The sequence below is a fragment of the Microcebus murinus genome, chromosome 9 (assembly GCF_040939455.1).
Source record: "Microcebus murinus isolate Inina chromosome 9, M.murinus_Inina_mat1.0, whole genome shotgun sequence".
Taxonomy (NCBI): Eukaryota; Metazoa; Chordata; class Mammalia; order Primates; family Cheirogaleidae; genus Microcebus; species Microcebus murinus.
Window position 1 is genome coordinate 33,260,590 of NC_134112.1, and position 23,893 is coordinate 33,284,482.

A 23,893-nucleotide genomic window follows, 5' to 3' on the forward strand; every position below is an offset into this window, starting at 1 on the left:
TCAGGTTGGGGTTCAGGTGTGCTAGAGAAGTGTGTGCTTTGTATTAATCTTCTTTCTCTTCTTTTATTCTCAGGGTAGGTTCACGTCATTTCCTTATTCACTTTTTTCACTGTTTCTTTGTTTTTCTCCATATTACTTGTTAACATCTGCCTCACTTTGTATTTACTTGATTATTTGTCTATTATCTGTCACCCCTAGTAATATGTAAGTTTTATAATGTGTTTTATTCTCTCCACGCCCAGCACCTTGCGCAGTGCCTCACAGATAGTGACAATAATAGTTGGCGATAGCTAACATTTACTAAATATTTACTATATGCTTAACAATGTTTTAAAGCACTTGACATTTATATTACTTGATCCTCACAATAGCTCTTGGAGATGTCATATTTTTATCCCCATTTTAAAAATGGCAAAACTGAAGCTCTGAAGCTGAAGGATGCCTCAGGACTATTTCATACTCCATACAATTTTCCAAAAATTTGAGCAAATTTTCCAAAAGCCACATGACTGGAATGTGGGAGAGCCATGATTCAAACCCAGGCCAAGTGGTTCCAGCATTTGCACCTAACCACTAAATTGTGAGGTTGCTCCATGGGGGCAGGAACATGACTGTCTTGTTTCTGGGCTCTCAATAAATATTTTTGCAATAGGTGCATGTTCAGCCTGAGGGTGATGTTCCTGGCAGTAGGGGTAGTGTGCCCATCAAGGACAGAGACAAGGATGAGGCCAGTTAATGGGACTGGCTTCCTCTAAGCAGTCAGGTGGGATCAGTTCTCAAGGATCTGCTCTCCCATCCCTCATGCTTCCCCCTTCTTTATTCTCTCTCCACCCTTTGCTCGCCTACCTGTGCATTGCTGAGGGCAGGGGCTGCTCTGGGTTCAAAGAGGATAGCTCTGGGAGAGGCCTCTAGGGCAGATCTGCCCATACATCCAAGTCATTCATCCCTTTGATGTGCAGCTGAGTCAGTGGTGTTGTTAGAGCCAGCCCGTCCCTGCTCAGCCCTCAGTGTCCTGGATCTCATCACAGGCCCCCACAAGTCGTTTAGACCAAGAAATGTGTGGACTCCATTGACTCATGTTGTATTCATTTGATGTCCTTCTCAAGTAGCTCTCTTTGGGGGCAAATTTTAACTTCTCCTTCTCTTGTCAAATTGAAAATACACCTGAGATGTGTGTGTGTGTGTGTGTGTGTGTATGTACATGTGTTCAATGACTGTTGCTGAATCCAGAAAACATTTGGATTAGCCTTAAAACGTTATATATAAAACATTCAATTTACTTTGCTATTTCTTGTTGTCATACACTTGTTAAGTGTGAGAGAGACCAAGAACTTTGGAAAACAATTCTTCAGGGTGTGTGTTTATGTGTGTGTGCAGGCTTGCACACCTGGGTATGAGGGGAAGGGCAGGAGGTGGAGGTGTAGCTCTAAGGCCAAGTTTCAAGTATCTAAACACAAAGGTGTTGCTTCAATTGGGACTGTTAAGCTTTGCAGCCCATTAACGCACACAGCGGGGGATCGGGGGATCGTTGCACTTTGCATACTTGGAGGTAACATATACCACTCCTATTTGGACACAAAGGCTGCCTTGGGAATGAGGTTGCTAACCACAGTTGAGGGTAGGCCTCTCCACTAAGAAGGAAATGAACCAGAATAAAAGAGGCCTTTATTTGTAGGCACCTGACAAGCTGAGTCCTGCTTCTGTTACTAGGGAATTGGTTTTAGGATCAAGGTACACTATAAATCCATAAAAACTGAACAAAGAAATAGACTTGCTGTTTAACAGTCAAGTTCTGATAAATAAAAAGGATGCCTCAGGACTGTTTCGTATTTCCATACAACAAGGGAGGTATGTGATAGTATAAAACCCATTTGGCAGCCAAATATCCTTATATCTTCTTACATAGTCTCATATGTGAGTTTGTAAGCTTTTATTTTGTTTAATACATATAATAAATAAATATCATCCATGCTTTTAGTATATATCAGTGTTTTTGTTTTTTAAGCTATCTTCATCTTTTTACTTCTGACTTTCTGGTGCCTTGATAGTAGCTCCATAGAAAGGCTGTCATGGCAGGCATGATTTGCCTTTGCTTGCGTGATCACTATATACCCTACCCTGGCATTACAGAAATCTCATCAGCACTTTGAAAATCCTAAAAAAATATGATGTCAAGTAGAGTAATGATAACAAATATTGCATCTGACTTGAGTCCATATTAACTATTTTTACATGCTAAAAGAAGGTTACAATGATCTTTGTATAGGAATAAACCCTAGATTATTGTTGAGAGCAGGGAAGTTCGTTTGGGTTTTGCAAATAAAGAAGAAAAAAAGACAAAGACCTCTTCTCTCTTGGAATCTACATTATTTCTGGAAGAAAGACCATTGAAAATAGATACAATAAATAAGCAAAGTATGCAACAAGTTAGAGGGTGATGCATGCTGCAGATAAAAAAAAATGTAGAATGGGGAAAGAGAAGATATATGGTAATTTATAATGTGATGGTCAGGTTAGGCCTCATTGGGAAGATGACATTTGATCAAACAATTAAAAGAGGTAAGGGAGTTAGATGATGTGTGGCTATCTGGGAGAAGAACATTTCAGGGAAAGGCAATAGCCAATGCAAAAGCCAGTGTGTGAGCACATCCAGCATGTCTGAGGAACAGCCAAGAAGCCTATATGGGGCTGGGGTGCAAGTGAGTGAGTAGTAAGATTTGAGGTCAGAGCAAAGGGGAAATGTGGGATCTTTTAGGTACTATAAGGACTTTGACATTTACTCTGAATGAAGATGGAGCCATTGCAAGGTTTTGAGTAGACAGATAACTTGATCAGACTTGTTTAAAAGCATAAGTCTGGCTGTACTTTGGATGGGTAATAGTTGGTAGGGATATCTTCTGTGTTTCCCCGAAAATAAGACCTACCCATAAAATAAGCCCTAGCAGGATTTCTAAGCATTTGCACAATGTAAGCCCTACCCTGAAAATAAGACCTAGTGATGGACGTGGCTACGGAGCGTATCTGCACAACCCATGCATTTCGTCAGGGTGCAGTAAAGAAGACGAGCAGCCCTTCTCATCTGCCCCATCGTGACAGCTACTATCCCAGAGGTGACCAGAAAGGTGTGGGCAGCCCCACCAACAAGGTCGGCTTCCCCTGTCAGGCCCCAGCCATCCTGTGTGTGCTGCAAGCTGAGGCTTTGAGGGGAAAATAACACACCCCCTGAAAATAAGCCCTAGGGTGTCTTCTTGAGGAAAAATAAATATAAGACCCTGTCTTATTTTCAGGGAAACATGGTATGAGAAGAGTATTATAGTAGTCTAGGTGCCTTAGTTATCTATTGCTGTGGAACAATTACCCCCAATCTGGACAAAACAAACATTTATTATCTCACAGTTTCACCATTTTACAATCCTACCAGTAGGGCACAAGGGTTCCAGATTCTCCACATCCCTGCCAAACTTGTTATTTTCTATTTTTGTTTTGTTTTCATAGTAGCCATCCTAATGGGTTTGAGATGCTACATTATTGTGGTTTCAATTTGTATTTCTCTGATGATCAGTAATGTTGAGAATCTTTTCTCAACATGCTTGTTGGCCTTTTGTGAATTATCTACATAGAAATGTTTATTCATATTCTTTGCCCATTTTTATTGGATCATTTAATTTGTTTATTGTTGAGTTGTAGGCATTCTTTATATATTCTGGATATTAACCCCTTATCAGATACATTATTTGTAAATATTTTTCCATTCTATGTTGCCCTTTTGATCTGTTGATTTTATCCTTTGATTAGCATAAGTTTTTAAGTTTAATGTAGTCTTATTTGTCTACTTTGCTTTTGTTGCCTGTGGACGTTTGTTTATTTTTTCAGCACTCAAATAGGCTGTTCTTTTGTCTTTTGTCATTTCTGAAGATAAGTCTGTGATATTCTTATCTTTGTTTCTCTGTATTTAACATGTCTTTTTTTCTCCAGAAAGAAAGTTTTTTTAAAAGATTTTCTCTTTATTATTTCCTTTAAGCAATTTGCTTTTGCTGTCCTATAGTTTGGTTTTCTTTGTGTCTTGCCTGCTTGGGACTTGCTGAGCCTCTTAAATTTCTGGGTTTATAGTTTCCAGTAATTTTGGAATATTTTCAACCATTATTTCTTCCAATACTTTTTGTATCCCCTTCCTTCTCCTTTTGGAACTCCAATTATACTTATGTTAAAGTTCTTAATATTGTCCTATGGATCACTGAGTTCTGTTAAAATATTTTTAGTAATTTTTCTCTATATAATTTATTTTGGGTAATTTCTACTGCTATCTTCAAATTCACTGATCTTGTCTTCTGCAGTTTCTAATCTGCTATTGATTTCATCTAGTGATATTTTTATTCCAGATATAATGTTTTCCATCTCTGTTTCTATTGACTGATTTTTACCCCCTTGGTTATGGCCCATATTTTCCTGCTTCTTCTCATATCTAGTAGTTTTGTTCGGATCAGCTTGTAGACTAAGTTTATCTGTTTGCTTCTTAAACAGAATGTTTTAAGGGCAGATCTAGAGGGGTCTCTACATTAGGGCTAATTTAAACTCACTTCTTAGGTTGACTCGTCAACCTAAGAAGTGAGTTTAAATGGCTGCCCCATGTATCCCATGGGATCTTTGTATTCTTACTGGTGGGAACTTAAAACATTCTTGGCCCTGTGTGAACTCTAGGAATTGTTTTTGGCTTAAAAGTCCTCAGTACATTTTCTTTTCTCAGAAATTCTTCTTTGTTCTGCCCTGGGCTATTTCACACTCTGCACATACATACTGATATTTAGTCATGTACTCTGGGGTTCCCCTATACAGAGTTCTGGAACTCTTTTCTTGCATATCTCCCTTTTCCCAGGTATTCTGGCATGCAGATTAACCACTTCAGTACCAGTGCCGACTATAGTCGATAGCCACAGATGAATGCGCACAGCGACTTTAGCCAACAGCTGTGATAGGAAGGTGCACAGCCTAGCGTCCACTTTAGCCAATGGCTGTGATATGACTTCTAAGTTTTCATTTATCAAAATAAAATTGTGAACATTTAAAAATAACGTAATGAAAACACATATGTATGTGTTACCTATTCTGATTTACATTACAAGTAAAGCTGCCTGTAAAGTAAAACAAGCTTTCAGTGCTTTAAAGCTTTCCTCACCACACAAGAGCAAAACAGATTCGTTGTCAACGCACAGCACAAAACTATCGTGTGGACTATGAGTGCCGGCTGTGGGCAAGGTTTCGCGGCTGGTGAGCGCTGTACTGAAGTGGTTAAAGCCACCTTGGACTCTTGAAATTCATCTCTGTCTCCTCCACTCAGTGAGATTGCAGTTTGGGTTTCCCCTCCTGGCTCAGCAGTTCAGAAATTGCCTTTAGGCAAAAAGCCTGAGGGATCAAAGGACTCACTTTATTTACTTCCTTTCTCTCTGGGATCCCAGTTCTCTGTTGCCTGTTGTCCAATGTTTGAAAATAGTTATTTCTTATATTTTGTTCTGCTTCTTAGCTGTTTATAGAGGAATGATAACTCCAGACCTTGTAGCCAGAAGTGGGCTTTCCCTAACTGTGTTGAAAACTCTCCTTTCGTAGACTTTATGTGCTTCTAGGGTAGTAATGGAAGGTATTCAATAAAGGATTTTTTGAAAGAATTGAATTAATAAATGAAGCCTGGAATTAAGTTGAACCACATGAAATTGACAACTTTTGATGATTTTTAATCTATATGATTTAGTTTTATACATTTCTAATTTGGATTAGCCAAGAAAATCAGACTCAAGGAGAGGCAATTATACATTTAGTGTGAAATCTCTGCCAAGGATAGATCCTTTGTGCTTTATATGATGTCCAGAACTGTGCATCTGGAAATCTAAGGACACTTCTGTTGACTTCATTTTTCAAACAAAACATTCTAGGTCCATCTATGTGGGCTTTGAGTCTTTAGGTTAAACTATTTTTCTTTGAAGAGGAGGACTGTTTCTTAGATTGGGTTTACAATTTATTCAAGGAATATATCCTTGCTCCTCATTGTCTTAATCAAGTTGTATACCAAGACAAGAGGTTTATAGGAGACATTTTAATCTTCACACATGATCTTAGCCAAAAGGCCAAGAAGCAATTGGAGACTTCAATCTTATCCTGATCAGGGTAATCAAACCTCTGTGACCTGGACTGGGGATCTTTTAGCTGGATTGTGGTTGAACTCTTTGTGAGGAAAACAACCTCACTAAGGACATAGGCATGTTATCGGTTGTTGAGTTTGTGGTTGTGAGGGCCAGGAGTGACTGAGGATTGGAGACCTATGATAAGGGGTGATAAGATTGTATTATTGCCTCCTCATGAGATATACAAAATATACAAAATCCATCAGCAGAGGATGATTGAAGAAAAAGCCAAAGTCATTGTATTCACAGATAATTACTGTTTTAGTTTCACTATTTCACAATAGTGTACAATGAAGAGCACTTCACATATCAAAGTTTGTGTAGGTAATCAGGTTGCAGTGAATTTCATCAGGCATCACGGGATACTAGTTTGTGAGAATTATTCTGCCAGCTTCCTGCAAAGGATATTAATGAGATAACACATGGTCCAGTGGGTTTTGGCATCTTTGCATCTCAGAGTACAAATCACTCTTAAATATTGTCAGTAATGTTCACTGTGTAAGATTGGACAGATGGTTGTTATGAGGCGAATTTGTGTTCCCCCAAATTTAAATGTTGGAGTCCTAACCCCTAATCTTTTGGAATGTGATCTTGTTTAGAGACAGGGTCTTTTTAAAGGGTATTGGCTTAAAGTGAGGTCACCAGGGTGGGCTCTAACTCACTGATTGGTGTATTGACAGGGAAAATTTGAATAAAGAGATATGCAGAGGGAAGACAATGGGAAGAGTCATTGGGAGAAGAGGGCCATCTACAAGCCAAGGAGAAAAGTCTGCAACAGATTCTTCCTTCATAGCCCTCAGAAGAAGCCAAGCCCACCCTGTCAATGCCTTATCTCAGACTTCTAGCCTTGGGAATATTGTGAGAGAAAGAATTTCTGCTGTGTAAGCCACTCAGTTTGTGGTAGTTTGTCACAGCAGCCCTAGCAAACTAATAAAAGGGTCTTTTGCAGAACTACCTGTTCTAGAATAACTGTTGCTAGGAGGAAGAAGCACATAAGGATCAGTGGGCCACCAGGAAACTCCTTGAAACCGTGAAACTGCTAGATAAAGTGGGCGATCAGTTCACACATTTTGTGGGTGGATGCAGATGTCATCCAGACTGAGCAGGATGGGGCAAGGCAGCAGACCTAGCCAGAGGTTTACTCGGAGCTTATTACTTTGTGCTCATCTGATTGGGAGGAATTTAGAAGTAAGTAGAATGAGACTTGAATTTTTCATGTGAGCTGTAAGGAGCTTTTTAAGCCTTTAAAAGAGATCATTTGGGGTGCATAGATGGTTTGGAAGAAAAGCAATAAACACTACATTTTGCCATTGGCATTTAAGAAAGTTAATTTCATACTTTAACAGGGTTACTTTATACTTCACTGCTTTGAAGGATTTTGAGATACACGGAGCACGCATACATCTTAATGCTTAGGACTTCTGTCTCTCTGTCTCTTTATCTCCCTATGAATTATGTGGGTGACAATGCAGATTTTTGATCCCTGACTCATCTTTTTACCTACTTGCTCTTCTGTTGATGATAAAAAGAATGCTGCTGCAGTTAAAATGGCAACTGTCTTAAAACGTACAAAACAAAGAAAGATGTCCAAATGTTACCTCCCAAACAATGAGAACTTATTAGTGGTGGAAGTAAAAGGCCCCAAGACACTCATTGAGTGAGGCAGCAAGAGCAGCCCCAGGCCTGTCAGCAATCTAGAATCATGGCTGCCTTTCCGGTTTTTCTTTCCAGTGTAGAATTTAAAACGCAGTTGGTCGCTGCTTCTTGACTTGATTACAACAGTTCCCAGGCTGTGAGGAGTTAAGCCAAAGTGGTTTTCATTAATTTGCCTTCTCCCTGAAGATTTTAGGCTTGCTGTTTCAAAGAAAGCTAGATCCCACAATGAGCCAACTATTTGGTGAGAAGTTTCTCCTCTGGGACAGAGCCGTTTGCTGCGGTTCCAGCCTTTCAAATGTCAAATGTTACTCATTCCCACTTTGGCTCTTGTAAGTATGTGTAGTCCTTTTTTTATTTTTTTTTTATTTTAATTTGAGAATGTTTGCTTCCACTGGTAGCTCGGGGAACTTTTACTTGCTGTTTGAAATCTAACCCTGGAACACTAAAAGTATGACTAATCCTACTTACTGGAATTTCAAATGTTTTCATCAAGGCCGCAGTTTCCATTTTCAATTTTATATAATAAGGGCAAAATACCAACTGGCAAACATACTCTTTTTCTTTGTGGTTGGTGTACATCAAACTATCTACTGAGTTATAATAGAAAGGGATATTTCATAATAGTGCTTTTTGCAATTGAAAAAAAAAAAAACCAACTGTTTCTCCAAAAGTATTTAAAGAGAGGCGAGTTCATAATATAAGTCTCCAGTTAAGATATTTACTCAATGAAGCACTTAAAGTTAACCTTTCAGCTGCTTTTCATCTTCTGTACAGCAAGGATATTAGGTTATCTCTAGGCAAGAGGAATGGTATATACCCCGGAGTCACAACCAATGGAAAAATTTTAGAACGCACAAGTATGCATGCCATAGTAATGACTTGTTAAGCAATCATTCTGATGACCTTTGGAAAGATGAAAGAACCAGCTAACCAAAACCAAGTTTTTGTCTTCTTCCACAGCAATCTTTATCACTTCCTTATGTTCTAGAGCTCCAAATATGGATTTCTGGAATGCTGTTGGGGAGAACTTTTATATGAGGAAGCTCTAGTGGGATTGGGTTGAGACTTACTGACCAGGCAATTCTTTTAAGGCAACATCTGACTAGCTTAAAGGGAATATAGATATTAATTCGGAATCGCCTAAAAGAAATTCCCAACTCTTCTGCTTAAAACAATCACCTGGAGATTTGAAAAACAAGATCCCCAGGTCCCATTCTCCAGGGTTGCCAGTTCAGTAGGTGAATGTATTTACTTTTTTTTTCCAGATTATTCTGGGCATAGTCATGACGAGGAAACTCTGGCTCCAGTTGCCAGTGTGTAACAGTGGCAACAAAGAAATTATTCTGAATTAGTGAACCAACTCTGTAGGGTCTGCATGTGGCATGTAAAGACAAAATTTTCTGCTTTTTGTTTAATCTATAGATCACCTGAAATCTCTTGTTGTTTGTAGGGCTTCTTTGACTCCTAATGACTGGTACACTTGTGGGTAAATTATAAGCACTTGGCTGGAATTTTTCTTGGAAAAACAATGTCCTAGACCTGGGTGGATATCAGAAACACCTGTGGAGCCACTTGAAGATTCATTTTTCTCCAGATGTACTGAATCATAGTTGTAGAGACAGATCCAGACCTCCATTCTTATGTAAACCTCATAGTTAATTTTGAAAAGTAGCTAATTCTGAGACTCTCAGAGTCATAATAATGAGGAGGAATATTGATTGACTGGCCTTGGATACTAACTGCAGCTGAATTGCCTATACATAAATCACATTAATTTGATTGAGATGATTAAAACTATTCATTTCACTATTCTATCATTAGACTCTGCATTTCATCAACAAATATTTGATAGCAGTCATAGTTTTATTGTTAGGGCAGGAGAATTCTAACACTTGAAGTATATAAAAGCTTCCAGATATAGCTTACGGTGAATCTTGAAACATGGATAGGATTTGCACGGGGAGTGGAGAGCAGAGCATTCTGGGTGAAAAGGACAAAATGAATGAAGCGATTATGATGTGAGTTACAATTCCATGCTGGTAGGACAGTGTTAATAGAGCAAAGCATATGGAGTGAGAAATAATGGAATATAAAATAGCACTGAATGGATTGGGGTTTTGGAATAGGCTTTAAGTTGCAAGAAATAACCATTGCAACATTTTGGGGTGTGCACCAGAGTAAAGGGATACCATTTTACCTTGGTAGGGTATGCAGAAGTTCAGAGGCATGGCTATGACAGTAATGCAGAGTGAAGAGATGTGACTTGATCTATGATAGTGTCTGGGGTTTGGAGCAGGATAGATTCAGCACATGTGTATGGAAGTAGCCTAAACCGAAACTATTTCCTTTTAAGATTATTTAGAAATTTTCAGTTTGAGAAGAAATCATATCATGCAGAATAAGGCATAAAATAACTATCTCTGCAATTACAAAATAACTTCTTTGGTCAAATTGGCTGCTTGTTTAAATGATCAGCAAAAACATTCAGACACAGCACTAGCAAGATTTTTTTGGTATGTCCCTGGGCAAAACTATTTCAACTTGAGTGTACAATCATTCTAGTTTGTTGTTCATGTAGGGAGCAGACAGGCATTCAGGTATTGGGATATTATGAATAAGCAGATAAAACAAATACGAATACATAATTTAAGTGTAAAGCTGTTTGAATAGCCTTTTTGCCCCAGAATACATAAAGTGTGCATTTTTTAATGATTCTAGACACGCAGAGTGACAAGTTAACAGACACAGATTCTGCAATTTTCTTGGCTTCCTCCCCGCATGCCGCTAGTATCTTTAAAGATCTATTTCAAAAATTGCCTTGCGGGTACATATTTCCTTAGATGCTCCTTTACATTCCTTACTTCCAATCTGATGGCTCCAGTTGTTTGTCACCTTTCCTCCCTCATTCCCAGAGTCTTGAGACCCAAGGACTCCAATCAGCAGAGGCCTCTGGTCCAAGGCAGCGGGTGGCCAATGTAAAAACCAGACGACCCCCTCTGCTGCCAGAGCAACATAAGGGAGCCCCAGCCTAGCTGGCGTGGACTCTGTGGATCTTGGAGCAGAATGGAGAGCAATGGGAGGCAGAAAGGACTGGAAAGATCTGCGTTCGATGGAGACATATCAGGTCCTAAGTTTGCAAAGTATGTTTAAAGTATGAACATCCCTAACTCATAGGAAATCAGTTCCACAAACATTCACTGACACTGAGTGTGGCACTAAACAGGGCTGACACAGTCTTGGTGTGTGTGGAGCCTTGCCTCAAAATGAGCTCAATTTTATGAAAAAAATGGGGGATCATAGGATATACACCAACCCATTACATTCTTTGACCCTCTGTTAGTTTTATGGGAATAAGTTGAGCCTAAGCAAAGCCTTCAGTCTTTATTAGATTCAGTATTGTGTTTCCCCATGTCCTTAAACACAAAAATGAAATTGAAAGGTGGGCAGAGCTGAACATCACAGATGTGAGGTGCCAGCTCTTAAGGTTGATGCACAGGGCTTTGTGATAGCTTTTTAATTTTTTTTATAGCCTAGAGGCTTTTTCTCAGAGAACCAGTCCAATTTCTCTTGTAATTTTTTTGTATTCTCTTTGGAAATTGCTGGAGACTCCAATATTCTTAATCTCATGAATTTCTTTTTTGTCTTCTGAAGTTGTAGTTCATCTATTTTAACCTTTCAGTTTAGTATTCCATTAAATGAATATAGCATATTTATTTTTTGCCCATTCTCATGTTGATATTTAGATTATCTCCAGTTTCATGTTCTGACAAACACAAACTCAGGAATTTTAGTTTAAATCTCATTCTGATCCCATGTTGAAGAATGGCCTCAATGATTACTGTGAACTATAACAGGAGAAAGATAATTTGGCTATCACATCATGAAATACAATAACGCTGATATAAATTTTCCTTAACGAACAAGGAAAGTGTCTATTCAGCTACAAATTTTTTTGACAAAGTGGCAGCTGGAGATTGGACTTTGTGCCAATACTTAGGTTAACTGCATCTCATGTTAATATGCCTTAGTGGGGACCAGTAAGTAGAATTATAACTTGTCCATATTATTAATATAATACCTTTTATTATCTCACTTTTCTCATTCGTCTGTGAACTCCTCCCTTCCTCCTTCACTCAGGTGTCTGCTCCTCTGAGGGGAGAGAATGTTAGAAGACTCTTTTATTGCTTAGGTTACTTTGACAGGTAAACATTAGGATTTGTCTTCATTTTAGTGTCCTTGAGTCTCTGAAGACAGAACCACCCGGACATGCCAATAGCTTGCTGGAAGACTCATTCCCACGCTGGTCATTCTGTCTCATATCTCGGCCACACCCTCACCTGGAATTCAAACCTGAGGTTAGAAGGAAAATTCCCTTCATCAGCCTTTGAAGATGTCTGACCTAAACTTATAGCAGTATTCTCTTCAATATGAATCTTAATCAAGCTCAATACATACTTTGATATTTTTGAAAGAAAATGACAATTTTTCAGCATTGAGAAACTCTCTGAAGTATAAATATATCCAAGAATCATGTCATATATTTCACCCTCTTCTTCCTAGAGGGAATGTTTAAAAGCTAGATAACACTGCGTTAGAATGTTAGTTCTCATTTTGGGTTCATTTTCATAGCTCAGCATCTGGTATTTATTATGGGTTCCCCTGAGGTTTATTTTATTTTATTTTTTAACTATATAGTTCCTACTTTGAAATATCATTTAAGAGATCGATTCTTGACACTATTAAGTTTCCAGTGCAGTTAACATCCGATATTGACCTTTTTTTTTTATTTTTTTATTTTATTTTTTTACTTTCAGTGCCAAAAACTCCCAGCAGATGTCATTGTAAGGCAGATTTGTTTAATGTGGCTTTTCTAGAAAAAGTGAATAGAATTGTTGCCTGTAGTAGTGATGTGTGTTTTGAGTACTAGATTTAATTTCTTCTGGGTTCACGAGGGTAGGGTTTGTTAAACAGAAGAGATTCCTGGGACTCTTGCCTGTCCTTCTATAATGTGGGGAAATTGCTTTCCTTTAATATAAGTTAGGGACCAAAGAACAGCAGCCTTGCACCCAAGCATTTCCTGGGCTCCTCCTGGGGCTACGAGCTTAGCACAGGTATGGCTGTACTCAGTGCGGGATAGCAGAGCCATGGGGAGGAGACACTTGCTTAGCACATAAGATAGTGAGCTAAGGAGTAGGGATTTCAAATGAAGACTGCCTCACTGATTTTAGATCCTGTACCCTTAATTCTGAAGGAAAAATACAAGCAGGCGTAAAAACACATGCTCCAGTCGAGCACATGGGTGGTCCTCATCTGAAAAAGAAAATCTAGTTATAATGGAACAGTCTAACTGATTTCATCGCTATCAGATTCAAGTGGAAAAAGGCTTTTCCCAGGAAAGTCAGGACACATTGGCTTATTTAGTATAAATGTAAATGAAAGTCAATCTAAATTCTCCTTAATTTCCATGTAGAAATGTGGTGACACGTTTTTGGTCATATATGAAGATCTCATTCTGTTACTCGTTTTTATTGCAAAAGCTCAGGAGTCACTAAAATCCATTGAGGAAACCCCTTCTAAATAGCCAGAACTCTACCTTGTATGGTGTAGTAGTAACTAAAAGACTAATTGCTTGGAAAATTTTAATAAACTATATCTGGCAATCAACTATTTTATAAAACTTCAGGTATCGGGCAAAAGAAACATGCTGTATCAAAGGTTGTGGGATGAAAATCTGAGGAAATAAGTAAAAGATATGCACTTGGATATAGAGTTGGATGATTCAATTAAGTATCTCCACTTAACTGACTCACCAGATTAACTAATTTTCTGTTTTTGAGAAATGAAATCTGATGTCTGTGTCATCCTAAAGCTAAAGGATCCTTACGCTTCTGCTCCTCCAGAGTTGTGTGTTTGCCAAGGGTCAGGTACCTTTGTCCTAGGCCTGTTTATGCCACCTACACTTGCCACTGAATTAAAGTGGGTAATTGCAGTATTATGGTAGCCAGTGACATATAACTGCAAAATAAAAGGGAATTTTTATTTCTATAGAAACTAATGATAATGTCTAAAAAAGACTCAAGAGAAGTTACAAGAATTGCTATTAAATTAGAATGTTGATGGAACAAGTATGAGAGATTGGGAGGGGAAATGAAAATCTCGAAGGATTTTTTGCTAAAGTGTTTACAAAAATGGCTGTGAGTTCTTGCTCCACTTAAAGTGAAGCTAGAATTTGGAGAGGAGGATTTGTGAGTATGGGTTATGTAAGAGAGATAATGTGGATTTTTAATCAGGTAATGTGCACCCTAAAAAGGAGACCCTCTACATTAAAAGATTGGTGAATGGGTGTTTCTTCTCAGCTTTTAAATTACAATATTTGATTTTTAAAGAAATTCTTCACTTTATTCAACTTTTCTAACTAACTGACCAACTGTTGACCTTGTTCTCACCAGATGAACGTTTCTACTCTCCATTTTGAAAATAAGTTGAGTTGTAGGCTATGACTTGAGAATGTCATCACTATAGAGTTTATGTACTCTTTAGATGAGCTCAGTAATTTTCTAGATATATGTTTTGCTCTTTTTTAACAATTGATTTTATAAACAGGTTAAGCCAATGCTTTACATTAGTAAACTTTGGTTTAGAATGATTTTATGCTAGATAATGATGCCAAGCTTATTTTTTATATGGAATATGATTATAAAGCAACTTTATTAATTTTGTAAATAATCATTCTTTCATACCCAGCCCTCGTTGGCATGTTGAAGTTCTCACCAGGCTGACTTTTGAGGGGAGGCTGGGAAAACTGATCAAAACGAAGGAGGATGAACCCTGTGGCAAGCCCCAGTCAGGTTTGGTCTATGGTCAATAAAATTCTAATTTGAAGTGCAAGAGAGTGTAGTGTCCTGGACCGGAAGTGAGGCTACATTTTTGGGCCATGTCTTAATTTAATATAGCTTCCTAAATCATTGCAAATATTAAAAAATAGGCACGTTATGCATAATTCCGACCTTACTATGCATACTTTTCACATATTAGCAAAATAATGATGACAGCAGGAATTGTAGTGATGACAAAGGACTAAGGACTCTTTTTATTGGTCTGCATTCTTTAGGTTTAACTCCAGAGTTGTTCATTTTTAAAACAATTCTAAGATTGGGGTGGTGATAGGAGGTACTATTTTCAAAGGGATGACCCTCTTTTGGAAGTTTTCAGGTGGTGATAGGCAGAGTTGTTAAGGGGAATGAAGAAAAGGAGAAGGAAGGGGGAAGATGAAGGGAAGGAAAGCAGACAGCTCACTTAGAAGGTGAAATAGCAACTTTTGGAATCTAGTTTATTTTACTTTGCATTTTTGGGGGCTTTAGTGGGTAGACATGTTATTTGCATTGTTAGTTAAATTAAATAGAATGATAAATAATAAGCACTGATCATTTAAGGCCTAGATCTATACAAACCTTTCCTAGTTATTTTAAATTAAAACTTCCCCCAAGCATTTGGTCTTATAAAGGAAAATGCCATGATTAGCTTGAGAATGATAGTTTCAAGAAATATTTATCAGAGTAAGCATATCTTGCAGTAAATAGAACAAGTGGAAAACCAGCTTCCAACTGCCATTCATTCTCAGAGAAATTTAATTATAGCAGGTATATGTAATTCATATTTCAAAAAAAGGATAAAAATAAAAAATTAAAATTACTCACATGTAACTTTGTAACTTAAAGACTTGTCCATTGCTGAACTTAAGCATCTGAGGAGAATTCCCTAAGCAGCTCTAGGTGTATCTAAAAATGGGATTTTTTTTTTTTTTTTTTTGAGACAGGGTCTTCTTTTGTCACTGAGGCTGGAGTACAGTGGCATCATCATAGCTCACTGCAGCCTCAAACTCCTGGGCTTAAGCAAATCCTCCTGCCTCAGACTTCCAAGTATCTGGGACCTAGATGTATACCACCATACCTGACTAATTTTTTAATTTTTTGTAGAAAGAGGGTCTCACTATGTTACCCAGGCTGGTCTTGAACTCTGGCCTCAAGCAATCCTCCTGCCTTGGCCTCCCGAAGTGCTGGGATTCTAGTGTGAGCCACCATTCCAGCCGGGATTGATCTTTGAGCTTTATAGCCACTTGCCATGATTCTGACTATTCCCTTCCTATGTCAGTGGCATGTTTTAGGGGTAACATCTTACATAAACTTGGCAGAGAGCCCTTCATTTTCTGCTTCTGGGTGAATTGCTGAAGCTGAATTGTTGGTGTTTCTGGGCTTTGTTTTATCCTCAAAGCATAATGATTTAGAAAGCCTGGAGTGGGGAAAAAGAGTGCAAGCTTTTAAAAACTTTTTTGATAGTTAGGTAGCTTGAGGTATTGGTAAGGGGGCTGGGGTGGGTGTTAGAAGCTTTTGGTTCTTGTCCTAGTTCTGCCCCTATTGGCTGACCTTGCCTATAACACTTCAATTTGAGGCTTCTTTCTTCAAGGACATTTTAAAATTCAATGCAGAAAAATTAAAAACCTCAGTTGCATTTTCTTTCTCCACAATTCTGTCCAGGGCTTTTGAAGATTGTTTTTGGCAAAAAATTCAAATGAAATTACATCTAAAAATTCAGTTTCTATATTAAATACTCTGATTCTAAGATGTATGCTCATAATCCACTTTATTGATGAAAAAAATGGGTAAATTCCTGCTGAATTTCTAAACCGTCATTGTGACCTATGATGATAATAGAGCCCTAAGTGGTCTAAATTTTGGTTCTGTTATTTCTTAGTGTCTTTTTGAGATTCCCTATTTGGATTGAATAGAACTTTTGTCACATGATTTTAATGTGGTTGAAAAGACAGCACAGGCTACATGCACGAGGCAGTAGCACAGATTTTTTTTTTTTTTTAACTTATTATAATTTTAAGAAAGGAAGTAGATTCTCAGGGCAAAATCTAATGAAGGTCAAAATGAATCCACATTTTTGTTTGTTTGTTTACCTTTAGGGTGGTAGGCCCTTTGCTACCATTTTCCACAAATACAACAGCCACATTCAGTTAGAAAAGGAAAAAAGTTTGGCGTCAGCAGCAGCAGGCCCACTAATGGCCATAATAACCCCTAACACATACAGACACTGAGCTCAGTACCCCACACACAGCAGCTTGTTTAATTCTCACAGGGTCCCCATGAGGCAGGTCTAATTATTATCCATATTGCACAGATGAGGAAAAAAAAGAAGTGTTGAGAGATTAACTTGTTCAAAATCTTCTAAAATCACCAATTTTTAAAAATCTTTTTGAAGTTTTTAACTTGCATTTTACCATTCTTAAGTTCTGTTTCTCTTGCCTACTGTAGTTCTTCAAAGTATATAATTTAATATGATCCAGTATATGAATTTAAGCATTAGTAGAGTCATTTTATCGTGTGGACTAAGTTTCGATAGACTTTACCCTACTTTAAGAAAATTCTGTATGGGAAACTCCACATTTACTAAAAAAATAAATAATAAAGTGATTATTAATTATTTTGCAAAACATCTTTTACTTAAAAATGATTAGCAATAGGGATCTTTAAAATTGATAGTGCCCTAACCCATTTGCTGTCATGTGACTAGATTTAGAATTGCAGAATTTTAATGGAAAAAAGAAAATGCCTTTTTTGTGTGTTTAAAAAAAAAGGGTTGGTGGGGGAGGTCGTGCATGTGTGGGGTGGGGGTAAATGGGAACTCTCTGTACGTTCTACTCAATTTTTTTAATAAACCTAAAACTGCTTTAAAAAAAAATAAAGTTTATTAATTTGCAAAATGAGAGTTGGTTGGAATTTTAGCTCTGTGACTCACTATTTGTGTGATCTTGAATAAGTCATTTATCTCTCTGAGCCTTAGATTTTTATTTTGTAAAGTGAAGATAATAATGGATCTCATATCAGTATTGAGAGGAGTAACTGAAATATACATATATATGTATGGCTCCCAGCTCATTATGCATATTCCAAAAAATACTGGTTCCTTTCCCTTTAAATTCCCTATGTCACACTTGAGGGACATAGTGCATTTATAGCAGAGTAGGACCAAATACAAGTATTCTTCCTCATTGTCTGAGGCATTTTCTCTAATCCCACACTCTTACCAGAAACCCAGCTTGGTGTGACGTGAGAGATGTCTGTCTGTGCAGGTGGAAACTTGTGCGATCTGCATCGTGGGGGGTGGTGAGAGGCCCTTTAAGAAATGTAATAAGGAGCAATAGGCTATTGCCCGTCAAAGAGCCTAACTGGGTTCTGTAGTCTGGCGAGGAGATTTGAAGTCTACTGGTTTTGACAGGTGAAAAGCTGTGCACTTTAGTCATGGATGAGCCGCTTCCAGAAAAGGATAACTCACTCTGTCTTCTGGGTGGCTTAATTGCTTAACTGCCAAATGGTTTCTTCTAGTCCCTTCTAACTTTATTATTTTGATTCTCCAAATCACAAGCACATCTACTCTACAAAGCAGAGGTTTTTAACCTCTTGGGATCACGTACTGCTTTGAGGATCTGTGGAAAACCATGGATGTACTCCTTGGAAAATGCATACACACACATGCACAGCAACCTTTCCAGAATGATTGAATTCAATTTCAGGAAGCAAACCTCTGCTGTAAAAGATTTAGATATCGAAAACACTCAAACATACACACAGGGAGCAAAACTAATATTGGAAAATAAGAGTGAAATATTGAGCAGTTGTCACTCTCTATTAGAAAATGAGAATCCCTAAATGGGCCACCTTTAAGAAAAATGTTAAACCCAAAGGTTTATTGTTTACTGTAACTGGATAGGAAGAGGTTAAGGCTGCCCTTAAATAATGTGGCCAAGAGTGAAGAAGGTCAGTAAGAACTGTCTCAGAAAAAAAAAAAAAAAAAAAAAAAAAAGAAGAAAAGAAAAAAAGCCCTAATTCCAAGGCAGCAAAGGCAGCTAATATTTAAAATATTTATTTAAATAGCAATCCTTGAGAAAGTATAATTTCAATTTCCCTTTCCCTACATCACAAGACTTTAATAACCATGTTTAGAAAAAACAGTACACACTGTAGCAAAAAGAGTACTTCAGGAGGGAAATCTTCAGGTGGGAAATAGAAGATGTAATATATTTGAAGGTTGATGTGATATATGTGGAAGGTTGTTTTGAGAGGCCGTTTAAGAGTGAGCTATAGTTACATAGAAAACTAAGCAGAAAAAAAAAACAGAAAAAGAAAAAGCATTACTTTCTGGAAAAATAAAATAAAAATTGTATATATAGGAAATAGTTTACCACTTAGAAGTGACAGTTTATACAGCCATGGTAATTTAGACAGAAATAATGGGAGAGGGGCAGGTAAGGAAACTATTTATCTTCTCTCATATCAAGAATTGAGTAGATTATACTTAAAATTTATAATCCAAGAAATATCAGCATAAGTACAATTTTTAGAAATATGGAGGCAAATACTTGGAAAAATGTAAGGCTTTAAAAGTGTTACTTTGGGGAGTGAGATTAGAGACCCAGAAATGTCAGGCTAGGGACTGAGGTTTTTTAAAAATATAACTTAAAAATGCTGGATTTTTAAAAAAAAAAAATCGAGTTTCATATGAAAACTGTGTTTCTAGATTCTCTTGAGTAATCTTAAGATCTGAAAATACTGGACTGCAATTCCCAAAAGGCAAGCCTGTCTGGACCTGAGAATCAGCTGCCACCGCAAGAAGGGACTGTGTTCTCACTGTCCTTTCCTTAGCCAGGCCCATGCCCATGCTGTTCTCACTTTGTATTTGCATTTTTCGGCCTTCTCCCTTTTTTTCAGCTTTGTTGAGGTATAATTGATGCATAAAATTATATATATTTAGGGTGTACAACTTGATGTTCTGATATACGTATACATTGCGAAATAATCACCACAATGAAACTAGTAAACATATCCATCACCTTACATAGTTGCCATTTTCTATTTCTTTTTAAATTTTATTTCTTTTTAAATTTTCATTGTGATGAGAACACTTGAGATGTACCTTTTAGCAAATTTCAAGTGTGCAATACAGTACTGTTAACAATAGTCACCATGCTGTATATCAGATCTCCAGAACTTATTCATCCTCTCTAACTGAATCTTTGTACCCTTTGACCAACATTTTCCCATTTCCCCCTCAGCCCCTAGTAACCACAATCTTTCCTGCTTTTATGAGTTTGACTTTTTTAGATTTCATATGTAAGATTATACAGTATTTGTCTTTCTGTGTTTGCCTTATTTTACTTAACATAATGCCTCCAGATTCAACCAGGTTGTTGCAAATGACAGGATTTCCTTCTTTATTATGGCTAAATAATATTTCATTGTATTTATATACCATATCTTGGCTATTGTGAATCATGCTGCAATGGGTATGGAAGTGTAAATATCTCTTGGAGATAGTGATTTCATTTCCTCTGAATATATACCCAGAAGTAGGATTACTGGATCACCTGGTAGTTCTATTTTTAACTTTTTATAGAATTTACATTATATTTTTCATAATGGCTGTACCAATTTATATTTGATTTTTTAATCGGGTTATTTGTTTATTTGCTATTGAGTTGTGTGAGTTCCTTATATATTTTGGATATTAACCCTTTATCAGATACATGGTTTGCAAATATTTTTTCCCATTCCAGAAGTTGCCTTTACACTCTGTTGACTGTATTCTTTGCTGTGTAGAAATTTTCTGCCTGATGTAATCCCATTTATCTATTTTTGATTTTGTTGCCTGTGCTTTTGTTGTCATATCCAAAAAAAATCATTGCCCAGACCAATGTTAAGAAGCTTTCCCCCTATATTTTCTTCTAGCAGGTTTATGGTTTCAGATCTTATATTTATGTCTTTAATCTATTTTGAGTTTATTTTTATATATGGTGTGAGATTAGAGTCCAATTTCATTCTTTTGCATGTAGATGTCCAGCCCTCCCTTTGATGAATCTTTTAGTGTTACTGTTTGTTCAATAATCCCATTCAGTTTTACTTCAATTTCTGTTTCTTCATTTAATTCAAGTATATTTTTATTTAATATTTTTATTCAAATCACATATCCAGTGTGATCCTCATCATAGAACATTCTACCTTATTATATTTTTAAATAAAAAGACTCATTCTTTAAAAAAAGTAAAGTTGTAACTTAAAAAGAATTTCTTTCACTTACCAATTCATTTTGAAACTCTATTTTCTTTTTCTCTTTATCACTCCATGTAATTTGTTGCCAGGATATAGTTCCTTATCAGGCTAAGCTTTTATGTTTTCATCCAGCTACATTTGCAAGTTGAAGGTTTCTGAGGTCCATTATTTGTCTTTTGTGTTCATAGCTCTATTCATATTGCTTAGAACAGTGCTAGGTACATAGTAAGACTTCAGAAAACATTTTTTGGAAGATGAAATGGATAACCTTGAGCACCTCTAATAAAGAGTCTTATGAGTGTAAATATATATGGATTTACTACCAAAAAATCCACATATTTACAGCCAACTGATTTTTGATAAAGGTACCAAGAACATACATTGGGGAAATGACAATCTCTTTCAACAAATGATGCCAGGACACTAGATATCTATGTGCAGAAGATTAAAACTCGACCTTTATCTCTCACCATATAAAAAAACAACTCAGAATTGATTAAAGACTTAAATGTAAAATTCAAACTATGAAACTACTAGAAGAAAACATAGGGGCAATGCTTCAGCACATTGGCCTGGGCAAAGATTTTTTTGGATGAGAACTTAAAAGCACAGGCAGCAAAAGCAAAAATAGACAAGTGGGATTATATCAAACTGAAAAGCTTTTGCACAGTAAAGGAAACAACAAGGTGAAGAGAAAACTTACAAAATGGGAGAAAATATTTGTCAACTATTCCTCTGAGAAGGGATTAAGACCCTCTGAATTAATACCCAGAATATATAAGAAATTTAAACAACCTAGTAGCAAAAAAAAAAAAAAAGAAGGAAAAATTCTGATTGAAAAATGGGCAAATGGTCTAAACAGACATTTCTCAAAAGAAGACATAAAATGGCCAACAGGTATATATATAAAAAAACTAAATAATACTAATCATTAGGGAAATAAAAACAAAAGCACAATGAGATATCATCTCATCCTAGTTAAAATGGCTATAATCAAAAATATAAAAAATAGCAAATGCTGGCTAGGATGTTGATAAAGAGGAACTCTTATACATGATTGGTGGGAATATAAATTATATGGAAAAGAGTATGAAGACTCCTCAAAAACCTAAAAATGGAGCTTTCTTATGATCCAGCAATCTACTACTGGGTATTTATTCAAAGGAATGGAAATGAGTATGTTGAAGAGATGTCTGCCCTCCCCTGTTTATTGCAGTATTATTAGCAATAGCTAAGTGCTTATCAGTGGATGAATGGGTAATGAAAATGTGGTAGACATACACAATGGAATATTATTCAGCCATGAAAAAGAATAAAATCCTGTCATTTGTGGCAACCTGGATTAGTCTAGAGACTATGGTAAATGAAATTAGCTAGGAACAGAAAGATAAATATTGCATGTTCTCACTCATATGTGGAAACTAAAACTGTTGATTTCACATAAGTAGAGAGTAGAATATTGGTTACCAGAGACTGAGAAGGGTAGAGGGAAGGGCGGGATAGGGAGAGGTTGATTAATGGGTACAAAATTACACCTATATAGGAAAAATAAGTTCTAGTGTTCTGTAACAGGATAGGGTGACTATAGTTAGTAATAATTTATTGTATATTTCATAGTAGCTAGAGGAGAAGACTTTTAATGTTCCCAACACAAAAAATTTATAAGTGTTTGAGTAATGGATATGCCAATACCCTGATTTGATCATTACATATTGTATACATGAATCATAATATCATTTGTACCCCATAGATATATATATATAATTATTATGTGTTAATTAAAAAAGGTTTTTGCAAGAGCTCAGGACACCTGATAACTTTTTTTTCTAAGAAATGTTTTCTGAGGCAGATATTAGGCCCATTTGATGGAAGATTTTTTGTTGTATAACTGTCCTTGGTTCCTTAATTTCAGTGCTGCTGACCAGTGTAAAGTGGGTGTGTATCACATTTATTGCCTCCTCAAAGGAGCAGAATGGGAAAACAGTGACTCACATTCTAGCAATTAATGGAATGTCAACCCAGATCAACAGTGGCTAAGCCACGGGTGGGCCCAATTCAGAGCCACAAAGGGGGAGGCAGGGAGAGGCCTCATGTGCTCCCGGCACCCAGGCTTGGGCTGCCTGAGCTGATTGATAAAGCATTTCCCAGGGATGCGGCTCTGACTTTGGCAGAACCCATTTCTTGCTTCCTTTTATCCCCCAGGCTCTAGGGACTGGGACAGCCATCCCTTTTACTGTAAATCCAAGACTGGCTGTGAAGTAAGAACCACCTCCTTTCCTCCCTACCCTGTGGCATTCTCTCTGTTTCTTTGCTCCTTAGCATTTTGGACACAAGAAAATGTGCCAGTTCAGAGCTTGCATTCCAGCTTTGACAGACTTGTGTTAGAAGCTTTTGCCAGTTTGTGGGCTTGGACGAGGCGTCCAGCATTTCTAGAGCTTGTTCTTCTGTAATAGTACCTACCTACAGTAGTATTGTGGGCATTTAGACAAAATATCCATGTAAAGCACTTAGCATAGTGTCTAGCACACAGGAAGTACACAGCAAAGAATTGGTTAGTACAACTAATAGTGTTACAGTATTATTTGTTTGTATGTTTGTCTCCTCTAATGATAGACTTTTCCAGGACAGAGATGGTGTTTTACTCATATTTGTAATCCCATTTGCCTAGCAACATAACGAGTATGGAAGTTGTTTAATAAATCTTTGACTAATGAATAACTAACTGCATATATGTGTGTGTACACATATGTAATATACATATAATATAGAATGAGATAAAATGACTCTTTGAAGCTCTAATTTGCTTATAAATATGAATAGAATTATTAGAATAATTATAAATAGCACTATTTAAAGCCTGAATTAGTAATATTAGAGATTTTCCCTCATCATAATGGGAACTTTTCCAAGTTTAATTACTATTGGCCTCAAGAAATTTAGACCTTCAGGGCAAGA